The sequence below is a fragment of the Mustela lutreola genome, chromosome 10, assembly GCF_030435805.1.
Source record: "Mustela lutreola isolate mMusLut2 chromosome 10, mMusLut2.pri, whole genome shotgun sequence".
NCBI lineage: Eukaryota > Metazoa > Chordata > Mammalia > Carnivora > Mustelidae > Mustela > Mustela lutreola.
The window spans coordinates 2,272,656-2,292,059 of NC_081299.1; the positions used below are offsets into that span (position 1 = coordinate 2,272,656).

The 19,404-nt window shown below is 60.1% G+C and overlaps 1 long non-coding RNA gene across 1 annotated transcript; it reads left to right on the plus strand.

Annotated features, from left to right (window-relative positions):
- The first annotated feature begins 7,863 nt into the window (after positions 1-7,863).
- LOC131810074 (uncharacterized) lies at positions 7,864-16,988 on the plus strand. The gene is made up of 3 exons (XR_009345397.1): positions 7,864-7,939; positions 16,213-16,501; positions 16,819-16,988. It is a non-coding gene; the product is annotated as an uncharacterized LOC131810074 (long non-coding RNA).
- Positions 16,989-19,404: the final 2,416 nt, after the last annotated feature.

Consider the following 19,404-nt stretch of genomic DNA (forward strand, 5'->3'; position numbering starts at 1 on the left):
CTACCCCGTCTCCCGCCTTCCTCCCCTGCGAAACCCTCAGCTTGTTCCCGGGGGTCCAGAGTCTCTCGTGGCTTGTCTCCCTCCCCGACTGCTTCTCGTTCGCTTTCCCTCCCTTCCCCTCTGGTCCTCTGAGCGAGTCCTTAGGGTCCACATGTGAGCAAAACCGCATGATAACGGTCTTCCTCTGCCTGACTTCTTCACTTGCCATTATCCAGCCGCACCCATGTTGATGCAAACGGTGGCTGCTCTCCTTCCTGAGCGTGAGTAACACTGCGCTGTGTGTCCGGACCACATCTTTCTCCGTCCATCCGCTGAAGCACGTCTCAGCTCCTCCCACAGTTCGGCTGCTGTGGACACTGCGGCCGTGAACACGGGGTGCGGGCTCCCCTTCTTCTCACTACGCTAGATGCGCTTCTAAATGCATGACGCAGATCAACATTTTTTTTTTTTAAGATTTTATTTATTTATTTGTCAGAGAGAGGGAGAGAGCGAGCACAGGCACACAGAGTGGCAGCAGAGGCAGAGGGAGAAGCAGGCTCCCTGCCGAGCAAGGAGCCCGATGCGGGGCTCAATCCCAGGACGCTGGGATCATGACCTGAGCCGAAGACAGACACTTAACCCACTGAGCCACCCAGGCGTCCCCGCAGATCAACATGTTTAATCCTCATATTAATTCTATGATGTGGGGAGTGTCCGCATCACTCTTTGGAAGTTAAGAGAAGAGAGACGCGAACACAACGTATGATGGAAACAGTCGTCAAGGGAGAGGAAGACCGTTGAGTGATCCCAGATAAAGAAGAACCATCTGTCCTACGGACAGGGGCACCTGGCTGCGCAGCTTCCAAAAAACGCCAAGCAATACTGGCGGAAACCAGAGAGGGACAGTGATGGGGTCAAAGCAGCGGAGAGGAACGGGCGTGGTGACGGGCGCCGCGGTGTCCTGAGGAACGGGCGTGGTGACGGGCGCCGCGGTGTCCTTCCCTCGTCCACCCGTGGGGGCGGGTACGGGTCTCCGCGGAAGTCTCCGTCCGTCCCGAGAACCAGCATGAAACAAAGTGCGGGCTCTAGCCACAGGTAGGTGACATTCAAACGAACAAAGGGGCCTTTTTTCAGGAGCCCCAGTTTGGGGAGGGGGAGCTCATGAACATATCTCCGAGTAACTCACAGGGATGGTCGAGGAATTTGAGGAAGACACAGAATAAATGATGACAGAACTCGACGTGTCAGAAGCCGCCGGAAAGAGCCAAAGACACTGGAGGCAGGAAGTGAGCTGACGAGGAAGCCACGGGTGTTGGAAGTGGACGAGGCATTGAAGGCAAAGCCAGCCCTCCGCTGCCCCGGGGAGAAGAAGGAAAGTCAGAGCAGACACAGATGAAAAAGACAAAACCGGCAGAGAGGGCAACTAAGCCCAAAATCTGCTGAAAAGAAATGAACACTTTATGGGACCCAGGGTGGCTCCGTCCGTTAAGCGTCTGCCTTGGGCTCGGGTCGTGGTCCCAGGGTCCTGGGATCGAGTCCCACATCAGGCTCTCCGCTCCGTGGGGAGCCTGTTTGCTTCTCTCTCTGCCTGCCTCTCCCTCTGCCTGGGCTCTCTCTCTGACAAGTAATAAATACAATTGAAAAAAAGAAAAAGAAATGAACACTTTAGACTTCCATGAAGACCAGTTAAAAAAAAGAAAAAAAAGATCGAGAAGTTGGAATAAATAAGCAACCAGTATCATGAAGAGGCAGATTTCCCTTTAAGCTGCTACTTAGATGGAGTGGATAAAGTCTTATAAAGAGAATAAAGTGCCCCAAACTGGTGTCAGGTCCAACAGCCGGCTTGAAGACACAAACGCAGCGAGCGAGGGGATTTGTGACCAGGACTTTCCTCACCAACCAACCCCCGTTCCTCCCCATCCAGATATATATTTTTTTTCTTTTGGGGGAGAGTTCTACAGTATTTCCTAAGAACAGGTAATTTCTGTTTTATACAACATATTTGGGAAAGTTGAAGATGAGCGACATTTGCATGGTGCACGTCGTGGATCGGATGTCACCCAGATTTCATAGTCCGATAAGGATAAGGAGATTAAAAAAATGCTACAGGCCCATTTTATTTATGAGCAAAGTTGCAGAAATCCCAAGTGAGAAGTTAACCAAATGAAAGAGGGTATCAGAGGAAGGTCACCTGATGAAACAGGGTCTTACCAGGAGCATCTGAAACTCTCAGTGCCGTTCACGGTGGGGGTAAACCCAGGGGAGCCCGATCTGTGCAGTAAAGACATTCGATAAAGCTTAACAGCCGTTGTGATAAGATATGAAAGAAACAACAACCCAAACCCAACACTGACTCCCCTCCCGATGACATCTACATAAAAGGAATCTGGGGAGAGTCAAGTCCCTCCAGGAAAAGCAGGAGTTAAAGGAAATGTATAAAGTCTTTGTCACTCAGGGGCAGGGACACCTTCAGTGAAAATTCAAAACCTCAAACCGAAAAGAAATCTGTACCTTTCATGATATCAGGGCAGAGAATTTTGTTCAGTGAAAGACAGTACGGACGGAGCTAATGTGCCGCTGAGCAAGCGAGAACAGATATCCACAATGTTAAACACTGACAAGGGATTAAGACCTAGAATTTATAAGGACTCCTGCAGCTCAGAAAGACGAGCCCAGGGACCCCAGTGGACAAATGGGCGAATGATACGGACAGTTGATCGACGGGGAGGAAACCCCAAGGCTAATAAGCAGAAGAAGAGAAGCTCAAAGTCCTTGGGAATCACACAGAGGAAAACTAGGACGAGACACCACTTCACATCTGCCGGACTGGGAAACCTTGCAAAGCGGTTAAGCCAAGTGTCGGTGTGCGCGTGGGCTGCGGGAACACCCGTGACAGCCGGCGACGACGGGGTGGGTGCCGCAGCCATGCCGGGAAGGCCGGGGGGCCCCAGCGGCTCTGCCCTCCAAGATCCAGCCCGGGGCCCCCGCGGGAGGCGGCAGGTGTGGCCGTGCGCGGGGCAGTGCCTGGGTGCCCCCCGCTCCGTGGGGAACGTGCCCTCCGTGTTCAGCAGGTGCACACTCTGCAGGGCTGTGCGGGTGACGGAAACCCCAGGCCGGGGGAGCGCACGGTGGCACCGAGGGGCTGGAGCAGAAGCAGAAGCAGAAGGGAACAGCACGAGACACAGGCCACGTGCACCCGTGAATGCCATTCATGCAAATAGACACACAGGCCGGCAAGGCCGCCCTGCCTGTGTGGGGGAACAGTGATGGGCCGAGGAGAGCTGCGGCCTCCGGGGAGGGGAAGCCCAGGGAGCAGGCGGGCACGTGCCCGGACGGTGAAGGGGTGTGGGGACCTCGCCTGCTCAGGGCTGGGATTATGCTCCAGCCGATAACTGGATGGACTCCCCCATCGGGTTCTGGGGACCCGGAGCAGCCAGGCGGACCCCGCGGCCACATTTCCAGCAGTGGAGGGAAGACGCCTCGCAGCGGGGGGTGGGGGGTGGCGGAGACGAGGGGTTGGGACGCGAACACTCGCGCGTCGGTGAATTCCTGACACGTGGATGTTGAAACAGCCCCCGGCGGCAGCCACGCATGCCCGCGGCACATCTCTGCACACATGCAGGTGCCCACGGGGACTCGTGTCTCTCAGCTCGGGGCGGGGGTGGTGCGCAGGACCCAGGGATACTGCTCTGTTTTTGTGTCCAGATGACGCAACGTCAACAAATTCCTTTTTTTAAAAAAGTTTTTATTTATTTATTTGGGAGCGAGAGCATGAGCTGGTGTGTCGGGGGAAGCAGGAGCGGCGGACCCCTCGCTGAGCAGGGAGCCCAGTGCGGGGCTCGATCCCAGACCCTGAACTCCTGACCTGAGCCGAAGGCAGACGCTTCCCCGACGCAGCCACCCAGGCGTGGCAAGTTCCTTTGTTGAATTTGGAATCTTTGATCAGACACACAGAACCCAAGAGGATGAGTCACGGAGATGAGGGTTTGCTCCCGTCGTTCAGGGCTGCCCTTACAGCAGGCCCGTCGGGCTCTGCTCGGCCGCAGACGACACTCTCGTGTTGCTCTCATCTCCCGAGGCGAGGCCATGTCTGCTTCCTGCCCGGCTTCTGCCTCTCGGGGCTGCACACGAATGACCCCAGGGCCGTCTCTGTGAAGGAGGCACTTCCGCGGCAGGCCCGGGTGCGCTCGCTGGGACAAGGGTCCGCAGGGCTGCGGGGCAGGTGCTGGCAGGTGAACAGACGGGCTGCACGCGGTGCTGGGAAGGTGCCACTCCACACGCTTCCCCTGCAGCGCTCCAGCCCTGGCCGTGGAGCGGGGGGTGCGGTACCGCGCCCACGTGTCCCGGTGGCTGCCCGGCGCCTCTCTGAGCGGAGAAGAGCCAGAGGCAGGGAGAGCCTCCGACAGCGCCGCGTGTGAGGTCTGGACAGGGCGGCATGGAGCCGGATGGCCACGTCCCGCCGAAGGGTCACATCACACTCAGGAACAGTGTCTCAGTGGCCTTCCAGAGCCGTCCTGAACCCCTGTCCCCTGGTAGCTGCCCGAGGCCCACCGGTGCACCCTGTCCCCTGTCCCCATCACCCACGATCCACGCCACGGCCCCTCCTCAGTGCTCGGGCAGCCCTTGCGCGACCTCCCGCCCCCCCAGCCCCCCCAGTCTCTCCTGCATCCCTAACCCCGCGCGTCACTCTGCAACAGGGATTCTGAGCATCCTACGTTAATGGTTTTATAAATAAAAATCTTAACTTTTCCAAACGACTCCCTCCTGCAGCTGCTCAGCCTGGCCAGAAGGTCCTGAGCTCGGCCCTGTCTTCTCCCTGCCCTCCTCCTGCTCACCAGTCCGTGTCCCGTCTGTGCCCAGGGCACCCCGATTGAGTGTTTGTGGGGTTCAGGCATGGCAGGGTCCCCTCACAGCCTCATGATTTCTTCCCTCCTTTGCAGCCAGGGAGCTGTGGTGCCCAGCACAGGCGAAGGGACAGAGACTGGCAGGATTCCTGTCCCAGCATGGCCCAGCCCCGGGGCAGCTCAGGGGCGTGCTAGAGAGCTCCCACAGCGCTGCTGGAGGCAAGCTGGGGGCAGGGGAGGCAGATGGGTGCGCGGGAGGGGCTGGGGACCTCTCGCCAGACACACGCAGGCTTCGATCTGCTGAGATGATACCTGCCTGGGATGCAAACAGCCTGTTGGGATAAACTAGACCCTCTCGGTTCTGATTTCGAGCACGTGCTGGGGCGCAACGTGGCTGAGTCTCCACTCGGGGCTGGGAAGGCCTCCTGGCTCCGTCCACGAACACAAGGCTGAACGTTGAGATTTTGGAATTCAGGACAGTTCCGCGCTCCATCTGCCGAGCGGCTCCCTTTAAGGCTGGCTGGGGTCGTTGTCAGGGCGATGGGAGCCTGGGGTACTGAGGCGGGCCCTGGGGAACCTGCCGGGAGGAGGCAGAGGAGAAGGAAGGTCACTTTGGAGAGATGCGCTCGGGCATCTGCACATGAGCTCGTGCTTTCCAACAGGAGGAGGAGTGCCCAGCCGTGGTCTGCTCCCTCCAGGCTCCTGCCTGCCCCCGCCCCGTGCCACCTGCAGGCCGCGCGGGTCCAGGGTGGGCCCCCGTGCCTCCTGCAGCCCCTGTGGGCCTCTCCTGGACCCTGGCTCGGGCAGCGGCCAACCTCAGTGCTCTATCGACCCGAGTTTCTTCTGGCATCTCAAATTAATCTCATTTTATGTGGCTCGTGATGGATTTTAACACGAGATAACAGCAAAGCTTTGCCAACCTCAGGCAGTTTGATAGCCGAAAACTTTGATTAAAAATTTTAATAGTCTGGGTGGACAGAACGGCGTAGGGCCTCTGCCGTTCGCACGATGCACATTTTCTGGCCGAGACGGGAGAAATCTATTTTCTTCCTTTTCCCAAAGGATACCCTCCACCCCCAGCCCAAATTTAAAAACTCTCCAAAACAAGGTTTCCTCAGGAAATTAACCTTGGTGCCTCGATCGTGGCTTCTCTTTCCTCAGCTCTGGTGGCAGCTGAGCCTGGATCCTGGGGAGGAGGGCGAGGCGGGTGAGCCTCCCGTGGGCACTGCCGGCAGCTGAGCCCGTCGCCGCCCAGGCTGCTGGATGCATTTCTCAAGCCAGGCAGCTTGAAACAACGGGGCTGTATCCTCTCGCTGTCTCAGAGGCAGAGGACTGAAACCCAGGTGTGGCGGGGCCGTGCTCCCTCCGGGGCTCTGGGGGAGGCTCTCGGGGGCCTCGGGGAGCTGCTGGGCTGTGGCCGCGCCCTCCCCGTCCCTGCCTGCATCTTCGCAAGGACTTCTCTGTGTCTCTCGTAAAGACACCTGTCATGGGTTTAGGGCCCCCCCGATTACACCAGGACGCTCTTATCTTGAGACCCTTAATTATATATGCAAAGTAAGGTCCCATTTTCCAAATCAGGACCCGTTCACAGGTCCCAAGGACTGGGATCTTTTTGGGTCCTCGTCTTAATCCACTACAGTCATCATGCTGCCCCAGGAGGAGGCTAGAGAGGGAGACACAGAACACCTTGGGCCCAGCGAGAAGGAAGCACAGCCCGGCTTGGAGACCCCGTGTTGGTGATGTTGGAGGGGAGGGCGCTGCCCACCCCTGGCGTGGGGGACTGTGGACGGGGGCTCTGTGCGGATCTGTGTATCCCCGAAGCGCACATGTGGAAGCCCCGACCCCAGTGTGGTGGCATCAGGCAGGGCCTGGGGAAGGGGAGTGAGATTAGTTAGGTGAGGTCTCCAGTGTGGGGTCCTCCGGTGGGATCGGTGCCTTTATAGGAAGGGATAGCGGGGGGCTCTCTCTCCTCCCTCCACCCCCGCCTACCTCCTGGTCGCCACTGCCCCCGCCACGTGAGGTCACACAGAGAAGGCGCTGTCTGGGAGCCGGGAAGCGGGCCCCGCCGGGAACCCTTGATCTCGGACTGCCCAGCCCCCTGAGTGGAGGGAAGCCCGCGTCGTGGCGGTGGTGGCGTGTTTTATGGCCGCCTGAGCTGACCCCACGTGAGCGGGGGAAAGAAACACAGAAGCAAATATTTATGAAGCCACGTATCCGTGGCCAAACAGACCGCGAGCGGGTCCTCCATGGCAGGGAGGCCGGGGGACGGGGCAGCAGGTGTTCCCGGCACGGGGACCCACCTTGTGGAGGCTGGTGACTGCGTAGCTGCTGTGCTGGGGACTGGGTGCTTGGCGGGGCGCATGGAGCACACACAGGAGAGCGTGGAGGGCGCTGCAGGCGGCTTCCCGTGGGGTTCGGTCTTCTCTTTGGGGGCCACGGGCGCTGCTGAGTTTCTGGGCGGGGACACGACTAGTCCATTTGTGCTTTGGGAGCTCATGGGAGTGATGGCAGGACGGCCTCGAGGGACAGGATTCTGGAGGCAAGGGCACCAGGAGGGAGGCTGGGCAGTGTTCCAGAACCTTCCGCTGTCCCAGCAGGACCACATATTTCTTCTCTACTGAACCAACCCCCGACCTCAGGAGCACAAGGGGCATTTCATCAGAAACAAATGAAGAGTCCCACCGGTTCCTCGGCGCCCTGCTCTCCTCCTGGCCGAGTCCGAGGACGCGCTTCCTCTCGCCTGCCGTGCTCTGGCGAGAAGCGGCGCGCGCCTGTCATTCCCCGCGGAGACAGAAGATTGTCGCGCCTGGCGCTTGTTATTATCACGCATGTAGCTGAAACCTCGCATCTGGGGAGAGACGGAAATACCTCAGCTGAGGCTTCAAAGAGCCCTTCCAAGTCCAGCAAATGGGTTCAGGGACCTGATGAACCGAATCCGCCCTCCGCTCTTGTTGGGAAAATTGCTTTCCTGCTCGTGCACAAGCCGCTTACCGGGCTCTGTTGTGTCGCCTCCGCACGACGGGCTCCGGCGGAGGAGAAAGGGAGAGAAAGCAGTTTAATCAAGCTTGAGCCTGGCCTGGGGAGCGCCTGAGAGTCTCGCCAAGGAGCAGCGGCAGGTGAAGCCGTTTTCTGGGGACGCCCCTGCTGCTCTGGGGGGCGGGTGGAGGCTGGGGGGAGGAGGGCCGTGGAGAGGGGAGGTCTGCTTCCTGTTCCCCCCCCCCCCCCGTTCAGGTCCCCAGGGCCCCTTGGAAGGTCGTGCCATGCCCTGCCCCGGGAACCCCTCCATACCCACACGTCCCCCCCGGCCCGGGGTGTGCTGAGCTTAGCGTGGGACAGACAGACGGACAGACAGCATCCGGGCTGTTCCTGGTGCTGGACCACGCAGACCCCCGTGTGCTGACCTGACCGCAAGGCCCCCTGAGGTCTGTATGCAGGGGTGAAGGACGGGTTGGGCCTGGAGAAGGGGGCACTTGGTGAATGAGGGGAGAGCGCGCAGGGGAGTGGGAGGAGCCTGGGCTGGAGGAGGTGCCCCAGAGGGTCCCTTGCTCTGGCCTGCCCCTCCCCACGAGTCGTGCTTTGTGAAAAGGCAGAAGGGAGCTGGACGGGGATGTGGGCCCGTGTTCATCTCACAGCTGACGGTCGACGAGGTGACAGGAACACGGGAGACGCTGGGACATCTGTGCGGCTCTGCTGGCTCGTGGGGGAGGTGTGGGGGCGGGCTTCCCGGAGGGAAGCTCCTGGGAGAGACTTTTCCCTAGGCCCCCCCCCCCCCCCCCCGCATGGCAGCCCCGTGCCCTCCGCCCTCCGAGCCGCTCCACCATGCTCTGACCCCAGGGCCCTCGCCTCAGGCTGCACGGCCTCTCTCTGTACCAGAATGCCAGCCTCTGGGGGCAGCGACTCCCGCCCTCTGCTCTACCCTGGGGCTCACAGCGAGTCCCGGGCATAGCCAAGACCCCATCACCATCAGCAGGCGGCCAGCACTGAGGCGTCCTCGAGGGGGAGCAGCACTGCCCTGCCCAACCCTGGACCCGGGAATGATGCTCAGGCGGAACGGGCCGTGGGCTCCGCGGTCTGCACCTGGCTGGGGGCCAGGCTGCACACGGCTCCCGGTCAAGGCTGCGCCAGCGTCACACGGCCTGGGGGAGACATTTGCTGCCCACATACTAGCTGTGCAGGTGACCGCAGCTCAACACGAGCTCATCCTGCATGAGGGGGGTTAAGTCCCAGGGCTGCCGTCCTTGTAAGAAGAGGGGCTCCTGGACGCACACACAGTGGGGAGAAGGCCACATGAAGACAGGGCCAGAGATTGGGGTGAGGCAGCCGAAAGCCAAGGAAGACCAAGGATCTCCTGGATGCTGAGAGGGGCCTGGGACGGATGATGCCTCAGAGCCTCCAGCAGGAGCCAGTCCCGCCCACAGCCGATGTCAGAGTGCAGCGTCCAGCACTGGGGGAGAATGAGGGCCTGCTGCTGAAGGTATCCCATCCGCAGCGCCTGTTCCCGCAGCCCCCGGGCACGAGTAGACGTCACCTGGGGCTCAGTGGCCGGTTGGGTCTGTTTGCAACAGACGAGAAAGGGCGGAATGGGCACAGATCCTGGCCTTGTGTCCTCAGTCCCAAACCAAGGTGGAGGGTGGACGCAGGCCAAAGAAGTCTGTGCCAGCGCCAGAGTGTCTGAGTCATCCTGGCCCTGGCAGAGTGGCCAGCCTGCAGGGGCACCGACCGCTGTCCCTGACTGTGGGTCGGCACGACTGTGGCAAGAGCCTGCGCTCCTCTGAGTCGGACTGTGGCACTTCCTGTGGCCCAGCTGGGGGCAGGGGGCCGACCTGAGGCTGGGACCCTTCTCTGGGGGCATTTCTGGGAGGGCTTGGAGGGACTTCGGGGATTTTTGTATTCACGTTACGGACAGTTGCTGGACCATCACTCTGTTTCCTATGAGACCCAGCTGAGCTGGGGGTCACGACAATCTTCCTCCTAAATGTGGGGTGAGCTTCCATCTGCCTGTGGCTCCGTCCTTCCTGCAGGTCTGCCTCGGGACGTGGCTGGGGACCCTGGTTTAAAGGAGCAGCCGGGGCCGCAATCAGCCCGTGGCTAGGATGGGAAACTCTCTGGGCCACCATCAGGCCGCGTCCACCTGCGGGGCCGCTGGGCAGGACAGGGATGAGGGGGGATGAGTGGGGAGTGGTCTCCGCGTGGACAGACATTAGGAACGTGTCTCTGCCAGCCCCTGGGAATCCATCGTCATCCCGGGGCCCCTCCGTTCGCCCCCCAACACCACTCTTCCCCTGGTTGCTGATCAGCCTGTGGCCAGGGGTCGCCCACTTGGTCGTGGGACCGGGGCTGGCTGACTGAGTCCACTCCAGAGCCCCGAGGCCGCTGCCCATGGGCAGGGACCCGCGGACACAACCAGCTCTGGAGCCTGGCTTTAGGGTCAAGGGAGCAGGGTGCCCTTGTAACTTAACCCCGGACCCTGGCCTCTGGAGACCTCAGGCTTCTGCCTTGGATCCTGGATGGATATGTGGGAGCCTGGGTTCTCAGGACTGTTTCTGGAGGACCCAGGTCACGGGGACGAGGGAAGTGAAAGTGCGACCATTGGTCACAGATACTGGGGGGCTTCGTGGAAGGACCTGGCTTCCAGGGAGCGCAGATTGGTGTGACTGGCTGGGTGGCCTGGGACGTGTGTGTGCGAGTGTGTTCGGGTGTGTCCCTCTCTAAAACACACACAGAACAATCTGGGCCCGTGGGAAAGCTGCCTGGGATGGGGGAGGCTGTGGGGGAGCCTTGGGGAGGACATGCAGGACCGGAACCTTCCATCGGGACACAGCAGCTCAGGCCTTGCTCGCAGGGCTGGGAATGTGTCCCATGGCTCCCTGCTGCCCTAGCGCCGGCTCTCCTCCGGCTCCCTCCAGCCCTACTCTGCGTGGCCCCACTTGCTCGAGTCGGCGCGGTGTGTCCACAGTCCGGGTTCACGACAGAGGCCTTGACTGGCCCAGACTGGCTATGCACCCACCCCCGGGACCGTCACCTGGAGGGCTGGAGGGCCCTGCATGGAGTGACCTCTGTTGGGAAAGGCCGATTCCCATGGTGTGTGTGTGCCCTGTGCACGTGTGCACGTGTGTGCTTGTGTGTTTGCGTGAGCACGCACATGGCCAAGTGCACACACGTGCAAGTGTGTCTGTGAACATGTGTGTGCGTGTGGGCCCATGCGAATGTGCGTGCATGTACACGGGTTGTGTGCACACGGGTGTGTTTGTGTGTGTGCATGTGAGTTCACGTGTGTGCAGGTCCGTGCATACGTGAGGGGCCTGTGTGCGTGTGTGCACACATACGTGTGTGCACGTGTGTGTGGGCCTGTGTGCATACACACCTGCCGTCCCTTGAACACGATCCTGTGTTGGGCATCTGTTATGTGCGCCCATCGCCCCCTGGTTCACCGTCACGGTGCCTGGGGGAAAGCCCGCTCTTCCTGGACAGAACAAGAAGCCTGGCCCTGAGTGTAGGTTCCTTGCCTCAGGTCCGCAGCTGCCGGCGTAGGGAGGGGCTTCGGCTGCGCTGCCCACGCGGGGGCCTCTTAGGTGCAGGAGACTCATCCGTTAGCTGCAGGGTGGAGAATCTGCGTTTGACGGCAAAGCCAGGACCCTGCGTGGGCGACCCTAGCGCAGCAGGCCAAGCGGATTTCACTGATGTGAGACTCAACAAGGCTCGAGGTCCTGAAGATCACTTTCCAAACCCAGATGCTCACACTGGTCATCAAGAAACAGGGCAGGGGTGCCTTCGCCCCGCAGGGCACGGGATAGGTCCCCCTGGTCTCCGGCCCTCCCTGCCCTCATCCGGCTTTCCCTTGGCTCATTGCCGCACTGTCTGAGACACAGCGAGAAGGAGATTGTGCTGTACGCCAGCAGGGCTGGAAAACCAGGTCTGCCCTGGGGACGGATCTGCGTGTTTTGGTCTGCGTGAGCCAGCCACACTGCGGGAACAGCCGTCCCTGCCTCCTACAGCTTCAACCCAGCAACACTACGTCCCATTCACGTTCGTCTGCCTCCGAGCCGGGCAGCTCCAGGGTCGTTCTCCTCCACAGAATGACGTGGGGCCCAGGCCTCTTCCATGGCTGCTGCATCTCAACACGAGGGGCTCGCGCTTGTCCAGTCAGGGCAAGAGGGAGCCGAGGGTCTTCATCCTAGAAGTGGCCTCGCTCCTGCGCAAAGCCCACTATGGCCTCTAACTGCGAGGCGCCGAGAGACCCAGGGGGCACAGGGTCTTCGGTGACAAGTAGATGCCTTTGCCTCACCATGGGGAGAGCCACCCTCAACTTGGCCTTTGGGTAGAAGGCGTGGTTCTAGACAGAGGAGGGGTGTGCGGGTGCCAGACCCAGCCCTCAGGGAGCGCGACGCCGCCTTCCAGGCTTTCCCAGCAGGGCACGTGAGCGCTAACCGGCTCGTTTCCTGAGGAGCTGACCTAACTTTGCCACTCCGTTCCCTGTTGGAGGATGTCCATGCGGCCAGCAGACCCAGGCGCCATGGCGGGCTGGATGAGAAACCCTCCCGTCCCCTCTGTCGGCCTTTCTCTCGAGGGGCCCGAAGACCAGAAGAGCAGACACACTTCTCGCCTTAACGCCGTGGAGCGGGACAAGGGACCGGCCTGACGCGGTTCCACTTGGACAGGACTGGGGACCTCCCAGGAGGTGCTCCCTGAGCGCAGCCTGTCGGGTGCTGAGAGGCTGGCCAGGAAGGGGAGGAAGGCTTCCCGAAGCTGGGGCTACGCAGCTGGACCGGCAGGATGACGGCCGCGACTGCCCTGTGCTCCCGGGACCCCCACGGCGCCTTGCAGTGAGGAGCATGGAAGACGGGCCCCTCCCCCTTCCGAGAGCCCTGCCCGGAGGAACCGTTATGCTCCAGGCTCTGAGTGTGGGCACCGTTTCTATCTGGAATTGGCAGCAGATGAAAAAATTGTGTGTCACGTTGACCGTGGGCACCACAATTCCTCTCTGGAAGGGAACTGTCTTCTTTCGGGAAAATGCCTTTTTACCAGGGCCATCGGGAGAGGAGAAAGGAAGGGGACTTGGGGTGCGGTGAGAGCAACACCAGAGAAGGGGCTGGTGGGTCAGGAGGTCCTGACGGCTGAGTAAGGGACTCTGCGCTGCCCCAGGGGCTCCGACTTGGAGCCAGGTGTCACCATGACCAGTTCCGGCAGGTGGCCAGGATGCCTGTGTGGCTGAGGTCACCCGTGGGGTCCCCTCCCTCACCTACTCTGGGGACCAGGCTTACGACCCTGAGGGCAGCTGCTTTTCTCTTCCTCAGGGGCTGGGGGCTCCTTGCACACCTGCACAAGGTGTGACCCCCACCCCTGCCAGCCCAGCGTCTTCCTCCTCCCTCCGCAGCGCACACCCCACTCCGGGTTTATTAGGGTTTATTACTGTCACAACACCAAGACGGACGATACTTTGTGGCGATTCAGGGTGGGTACCCGCAGCTCCCAGCTGGTTTGGCTCCAACTGTTTCCCTTTGGAGGCTGGGAGGGGCTGGGAGGGCAGAGCCTGGCTCAGGGCGGGGCAGAGCGGGAAGACTTTAATGGGCGCGTGTCTCCTGACCCAGGATCTGGACCAGGCAGGTGCGGGCAGAGGGAGGCTGCACGAGGGATGGGGGGGAGGGGACGGGGGAGGGGACAGGGGAGGGAAGGGGGGAGCAGAGGGGTAAAGGAGGGGCGAGGGGAGGGGAGGGGGAGGAAGGAAGAAGGGGAGGGGGGAAGGAGCAGGAGGGGGAGGTGGGGGAGGCAGAACCCAAGGGAAGCAGCTGGAAGAGGCAGGAAGCCAGAGCAGGAGACAGGGCCTCGCTTTAGGGTCTGGACAGTTTACGTGGGGGGACGCGGCACGCGCTTGAGTAACCCAGAACACGTCAGTCACACGTCTGGGTTTGCGGTGATCCGCGGATCTCGTCGGCCGCAGGCCCGCACTCCTCGTTACGATTAATTAGGCTAATGCCGGTTTAGTCCACCTTCCCTGCGCGCCACCCCGGGGTACAAACCCAGCGGAGTGGTGGGGCCCGGGACCCGGAGCTCCCCCTCCCCAGCCAGCAGCACACAGCAGAGGGGCCCGCAGGGTTCCCTGAGCAGCCCCTGCCCCAGCTCCCACCCTCCGAGGCCAAGACTTCGTTCCCTCTGCTCCGAGGGAAGGAGGCTCAGCAGGGCTCTCCTTGTCTGTTGGCCGAGGGGCGCTCCAGCCCCCTGTGGGAGGCAACCTGCTCAGCTCAGCCATTCACAGCCTCCGAGGGCACCGGACTAACGTGCAGTTCTGGGGCTCCAGCCGCCAAACCGGGAAATTGCAAAGGAACCTCGGTCCCACGGGGCCCTCGCTGAGCCCGGCAGGGTACTGACCGCACGGTTGCGCACTTTACAAGCTCCCTTTGAGGCAGGACTGTGTGTACCTCCGAGTGTGCACGCCCACGTGTGGCCTCCGCGGAGTGTCCTCCCTGTCCCTTCACACCAGGCCTCCCCGAGAGGGAGGGAGAGAGAAGGCCCGAGGCGCGCTCTCTCCTCCTCTGCGGGCTGTGGGCAGGGGCGGACAGGAGCCAGCTCTGATGGCGGTCAGGGCTTCGGCGGCTGTGGGCCCACTGTGCAGGAGAGACACAGTGTCACCTCCTCTCTGGCCTCCAGGGTGTGGCTTTCTTCCAGCGATATCCACGCCATAGTCCAGAACAGCGGCTGGCCGGCGGGGGAGCAGAGCCTGCTGTGGGGACAGGAGACGTCCTCGATAGAGGGTGACTTTGCACTTCTCGAGGGAAGGGGAGAAACACCGTCCTGGTGGCAGTGGAGATGCCCGGGGTGCATGGGGGGAGCTCTTCAGGGGGGCTCCAGCCTCTGCAAAGGGAGTGACTGAGAAATCACACGAGGAAAGCAAGACTTCTTCTTTTAAATAATTTTATTTTATTTTTCTCATCTTCCAAGATTCATTGTTTAGGCACCACACCCAATGCTCCATGCAATCTGTGCCCTCCTTAATACCCACCACCAGGCCCACTCAACCCCACACCCCGCCCCTCCAAAACCCTCAGTTTGTTTCTCAGAATCCACAGTCTCTCATGGTTCATCTCCCCCTCTGATTTCCCTCAACTCCCTTCTCCTCTCCATCTCCCCATGTCCTCCATGCTATTTGTTATGCTCCACAAATAAGTGAAACCATATGATAATTGACTCTCTCTGCTTGACTTATTTCACTCAGCATCATCTCTTCCAGTCCCATCCATGTTGCTACAAAAGTTGGGTATTCGTCCTTTCTGATGGAGGCATCATACTCCATAGTGTATATGGACCACATCTTCCTCATCCATTCGTCCGTTGAAGGGCATCTTGGTTCTTTCCACAGTTTGGCGACCGTGGCCATTGCTGCTGTGAACATTGGGGGTACAGATGGCCCTTCATTTCATGACATCTGTATCTTTGGGGTAAATACCCAGTAGTGCAATTGCAGGGTCATAGGGAAGCTCTATTTTTAACTTCTTGAGGAATCTCTGCACTGATTTCCGAAGTGCAAGCCTTCTTCCTAAAGGTCACAGGGAGTCAATAGCGGAGAGATGTCTGGACGATCGGGAAGGAGCAGGAGCCAAACGCCCATTTCACCATCGCCTGCCTCCATCATTCATACGCACCGGGCGCTGTTTGAGCCCCGGGTGTGAGACTCCCCGAGCTCACACGCTGGGCAGGAGGCTGGTGGGGCAGAGACAAGTGGGGGACTTGGGGTGGAGAATAGCAGTGGGTTTATGGGGAGGGGGCACCCATGCAATTAGAATGGTTGGGAATGGTGTCCCCAAAATATGGAGGGGGGAGCCAGGCAACAGCATGCACGAGGGGTCCTGACACCTGAGACACGGGCGGGGGGGGGGGCGATTTATAAACTCGGAGCCCACAGTCCTGGAGGCGGAGGGGCTGGTCACTGGCACAACCTTCCTCGGGGCTCAGGAGCCGTTTCCAGGCTCCCCCCGCCCGTCCTTACGCCAAGACCCGGCAATGGCACTACCGGGGTTTTTGATTCTGAAAACCCGTCAGAGGTGCGCGCCAAGACTGGAGGGGCAGGGGACTCACCAGGACGTTTAAAATATCGAAAACTGACGGTGAGACGTCATGGGGCTTCCACGTGGGGTGGCAGCGAGACGTTCTTCACGGGTTTGGAGCATACGAAGCGCGGAGGGACCTTACGATACACTCAGGTTCGCTGCCGTCCTTCGCTCGTCGGGCAGAAGGGCGGTCGTTGCTGGAAGGCGACTCGGGGACCGACGACAGCTGTTACGTCTCAGCGGCAGAACAATGGGTGGTTTTGATTTTCTTCTGTTTCTTTCTGTGTTACTTTATATTTATGTCAATCATATAAAGATACACATTAAAAAAAGAAGTCTGCTCGCAGGCCCTCTCTGTGTCTTCCGGACTATCCTGTGACCCCCATCCTCCAAGGCCAAGCTGAGTTTCCATAAGCCCACGAGCGTCATCTCTAACCCATGAAGATGAGTGTGTGACTCCGGCTGAAAAGGCTCCACACCACCGACTCCTCTCCCCTTTCCCGCTGTCTTCAGGTTGGAACCTGGGCTCCTGGACCCGGTGTTCAGCACCTCTCACTCTCCTGCCTCCTCGTCAGCCGTTTCTCTGGCAGCTTCTCCACAATCCTCTCCTGTGACCTGCCCCTGTGAAGCTCCCAGGTTCTTTCCTGAACCCTCATTTTTGTGCATTCTGCCTCCTCTTCCTGGGAGGCCAACCTTCATGTTTCTTTCTGGGAACTCCTACCCATCCTTCAAAACCTTTTCCAAATATCCCCATGGTGATAGTATCCCTTCTGGTTTGAAGCCCTGGGGCTTCCAGGATAAAGTCCAGATTTCTTCGCATGGTTCCTGTTTGTCCCCTCCCTCATCTTCTGCCCTCCCGCCCCTCCCCCCTTTCCCGCGTCGCCCCCACTGTGTGCCGCACCTCACAGGCGACCCTCCCTGCATCGTTCTCTCTCTTGTCTTTGATGCCACAGTCAGTTCCAGCCTGTGGGAAGGTCAGCGTGCACTGTCGGGCTTGGCACGTGGCCCGGGCTTGCGTGATGTTTCTTCACCAGCTCAAGCGACTTATGGATGGATCCAGCTGGAAGAAATTGTTTAGAATAAGCCCATTACCCTTAATAAATAATTAAGCTGTCAGATGTGAGACACTTAGGAAAAAGCCGGTTCCTCTGCTCAGACTGAACATGCTTGGGACAAAGGTTTGCCACTGGGATGCCAAGATCCTTCCAAACGGCCAATTACATTCAGAGAGGTTTGGCTGATGGAGGCAGGATTTATGTTGCTAGGTAGGGCTGCTGTTTCAGGGGTGGGGGAGTTCTGAGGGGCAGGGGGAGGGGAGGGAGCCCCCAGGGTCACGGCCAGCACCCTGCCGGAAGTAGGAAGCCCTTTGCCCATCAGCTCATCGTGGACACAGGCTTAAGGGCCCAGTCTGTGGTCCAGCTCCTGTTTCTCTGTGGCCTGGAGGGCAGAGGGCAGAGGTGAAGGGTCAGCATCTCCCCAACTGATGAGGCCTCTGGGTTCTTATACCCCAGTGATGCTGGACCCCGGGCTCGACCCAGGATCACTCAAACGACAAACCAACCCAGAGGCACGTCTCTGGTTGCAGGTGACCCACACCGGGTGCTGTGCTGGGAGGCGGCTGTCTGACGTCATGGTTGGGACTGGGGCCTTGGAGGCAGACGGGCCCGGCTCCAAAGCCCAGGTCTTCTGCTCGCTTGCTGCCTGGCTCCTGCGAGTCTGTGTTGTCGGTGGTGACACAGCAGGTGGGCGGCAGTTCAAGGAAGAGCGTCCGCACCATGCCAGGGTCCCAACAAGTAGGTGAGCCTCTCCTCTGCTTTCTTGGGGAGATGTTGGTGGAGCTCCCCGAAATGGCTGCCTCAGGCCGGGAAAACCAGCTTCTGCAGGTGGACCCCTTTAGGGGCTGTGGGGGAAAATGTCCCAGGCCCCCATCTTCTCTCCAGCACCGTGATCCCTGCTTCTGTTGGCCAGGTGGGCTCAAGGTCAGGACAGGCGTGTGGGGGGATCCAAGGTAGAGCTGGGCTTGTGCCACCTGGGGGGACCCACAGACCCATGAACGCTGGGCCGTGGGGGGACGACAAGATGGGGAGACAGACGCCTGATGCCCAGGAGAGCAGGGGTGCATAGGTATCCTGTCGGACAAACCTGATTCACGGCATCTGTTGGCCAGGAACACTTCCCCACTACCCAGTGCTCTCAGGGGCCTGATGGCAATTTGCGTACGTAAATCTCACAGCGTGTGCGGAGTAATTCCACACACATTAGTTCGTTTGAATTTCACGTCTCCTTGACAGAGGGACAACTGTAATACGAATGATCATAATGTTGATTTAATAACAGTGGTAAGGACATGATGACGTGACGGCCGGTGGGGGGCGTTGCTGGGTCCGCATAGATGCCTGTGTCCGGGGTTCTTGTCCCCCACATTTCCGAGGCTGCCGAGTGGGGGCATTGCTCGGGGGCCCCAGCGCCCAGGGCCTGCCTCTGCCCAGACGGTCCAGTGGGTGTCCCTTGTCAGTCCTCGCCGATGAACCTGTGGGGGAAGGTTCGGGGCCCCTGGGACTCTGAGGGCCGCCAGCAGGGCCAGAAGCTGCCCTGACCGGCCGCACCTCTTACCAGGACAGGTACACTGGGCAGGGAGGCTCTCTCGCTCCCAACTTCCGCCACTTTCTGGTGGGAACAAACAAGACAGCGGATGAATTATCTGCTGCCCGCTCTTCATCAATCAGAGGCGTAATGTAGCCGCCAGGCCTCTCACGCGGCAGTGAGAGCAAGGCAATTAACTTGAAAATTGAATTGATGTGCATTGATTTTTTTAATAAAGTTATTGTAATATATTCACTTGTTAGAATCCAGAGCTGAAAATAGACACTTTGTTTCTGATTATGGGGCCAGTCCCTGTAAATCACCGGGGACGGCAGGAGCGAAACCCCTCATTTCACATCATCGTTTCCTATTAGACCCAAAACGCCCATCACGGGGTGATTTTCCTCCTGTTCGGGGGCTCCACACCCTCGCGGCCCCTCGGGGTGAGGGGACAGGGCCTGGGGAGCAGGGCCCAAGGGTGAGGCCGGCTCTGCTGCTGTGGCCGGGTCCCACGGTCCCTGGGCTGTTCGGGTTCTGCTCCGGGATGGGCTGGTGCTGAGCGGGCTGGCGCCCCGTGAGCCCTGAGGTCAGAGGTGCTGAGCAGAGGGGAGGAAGGGGTGGGTAGTGGTGTGTGGCTCATGGGACTCCGGGGACACCGACTCACGTCCCTAATCCCAGAGCCACAGAGGCTTGGCCGACCAGGGAGCCCCCATAGCAGGGTGAGAGGCTGGAGCCCTGAGGGCTCTCAGGTCCCAGCGTGACCTCGGGCAGAGTCTCCTGGCCATTGCAGTCAGCCTCAGTGTCCCCAGGTCCGGGGACGGGAGGCCAGTCTGCCTTTGGGCGGCTCTGCCGGCTAGAAAAGGCTTGCACATTGTGAGTCACGGTCCGGGCACCCCTTCCGTGTTCTGCTACAGGGACGGTGGCCCAGGGAGGTCAGAGACTCCTCCAGAATCACC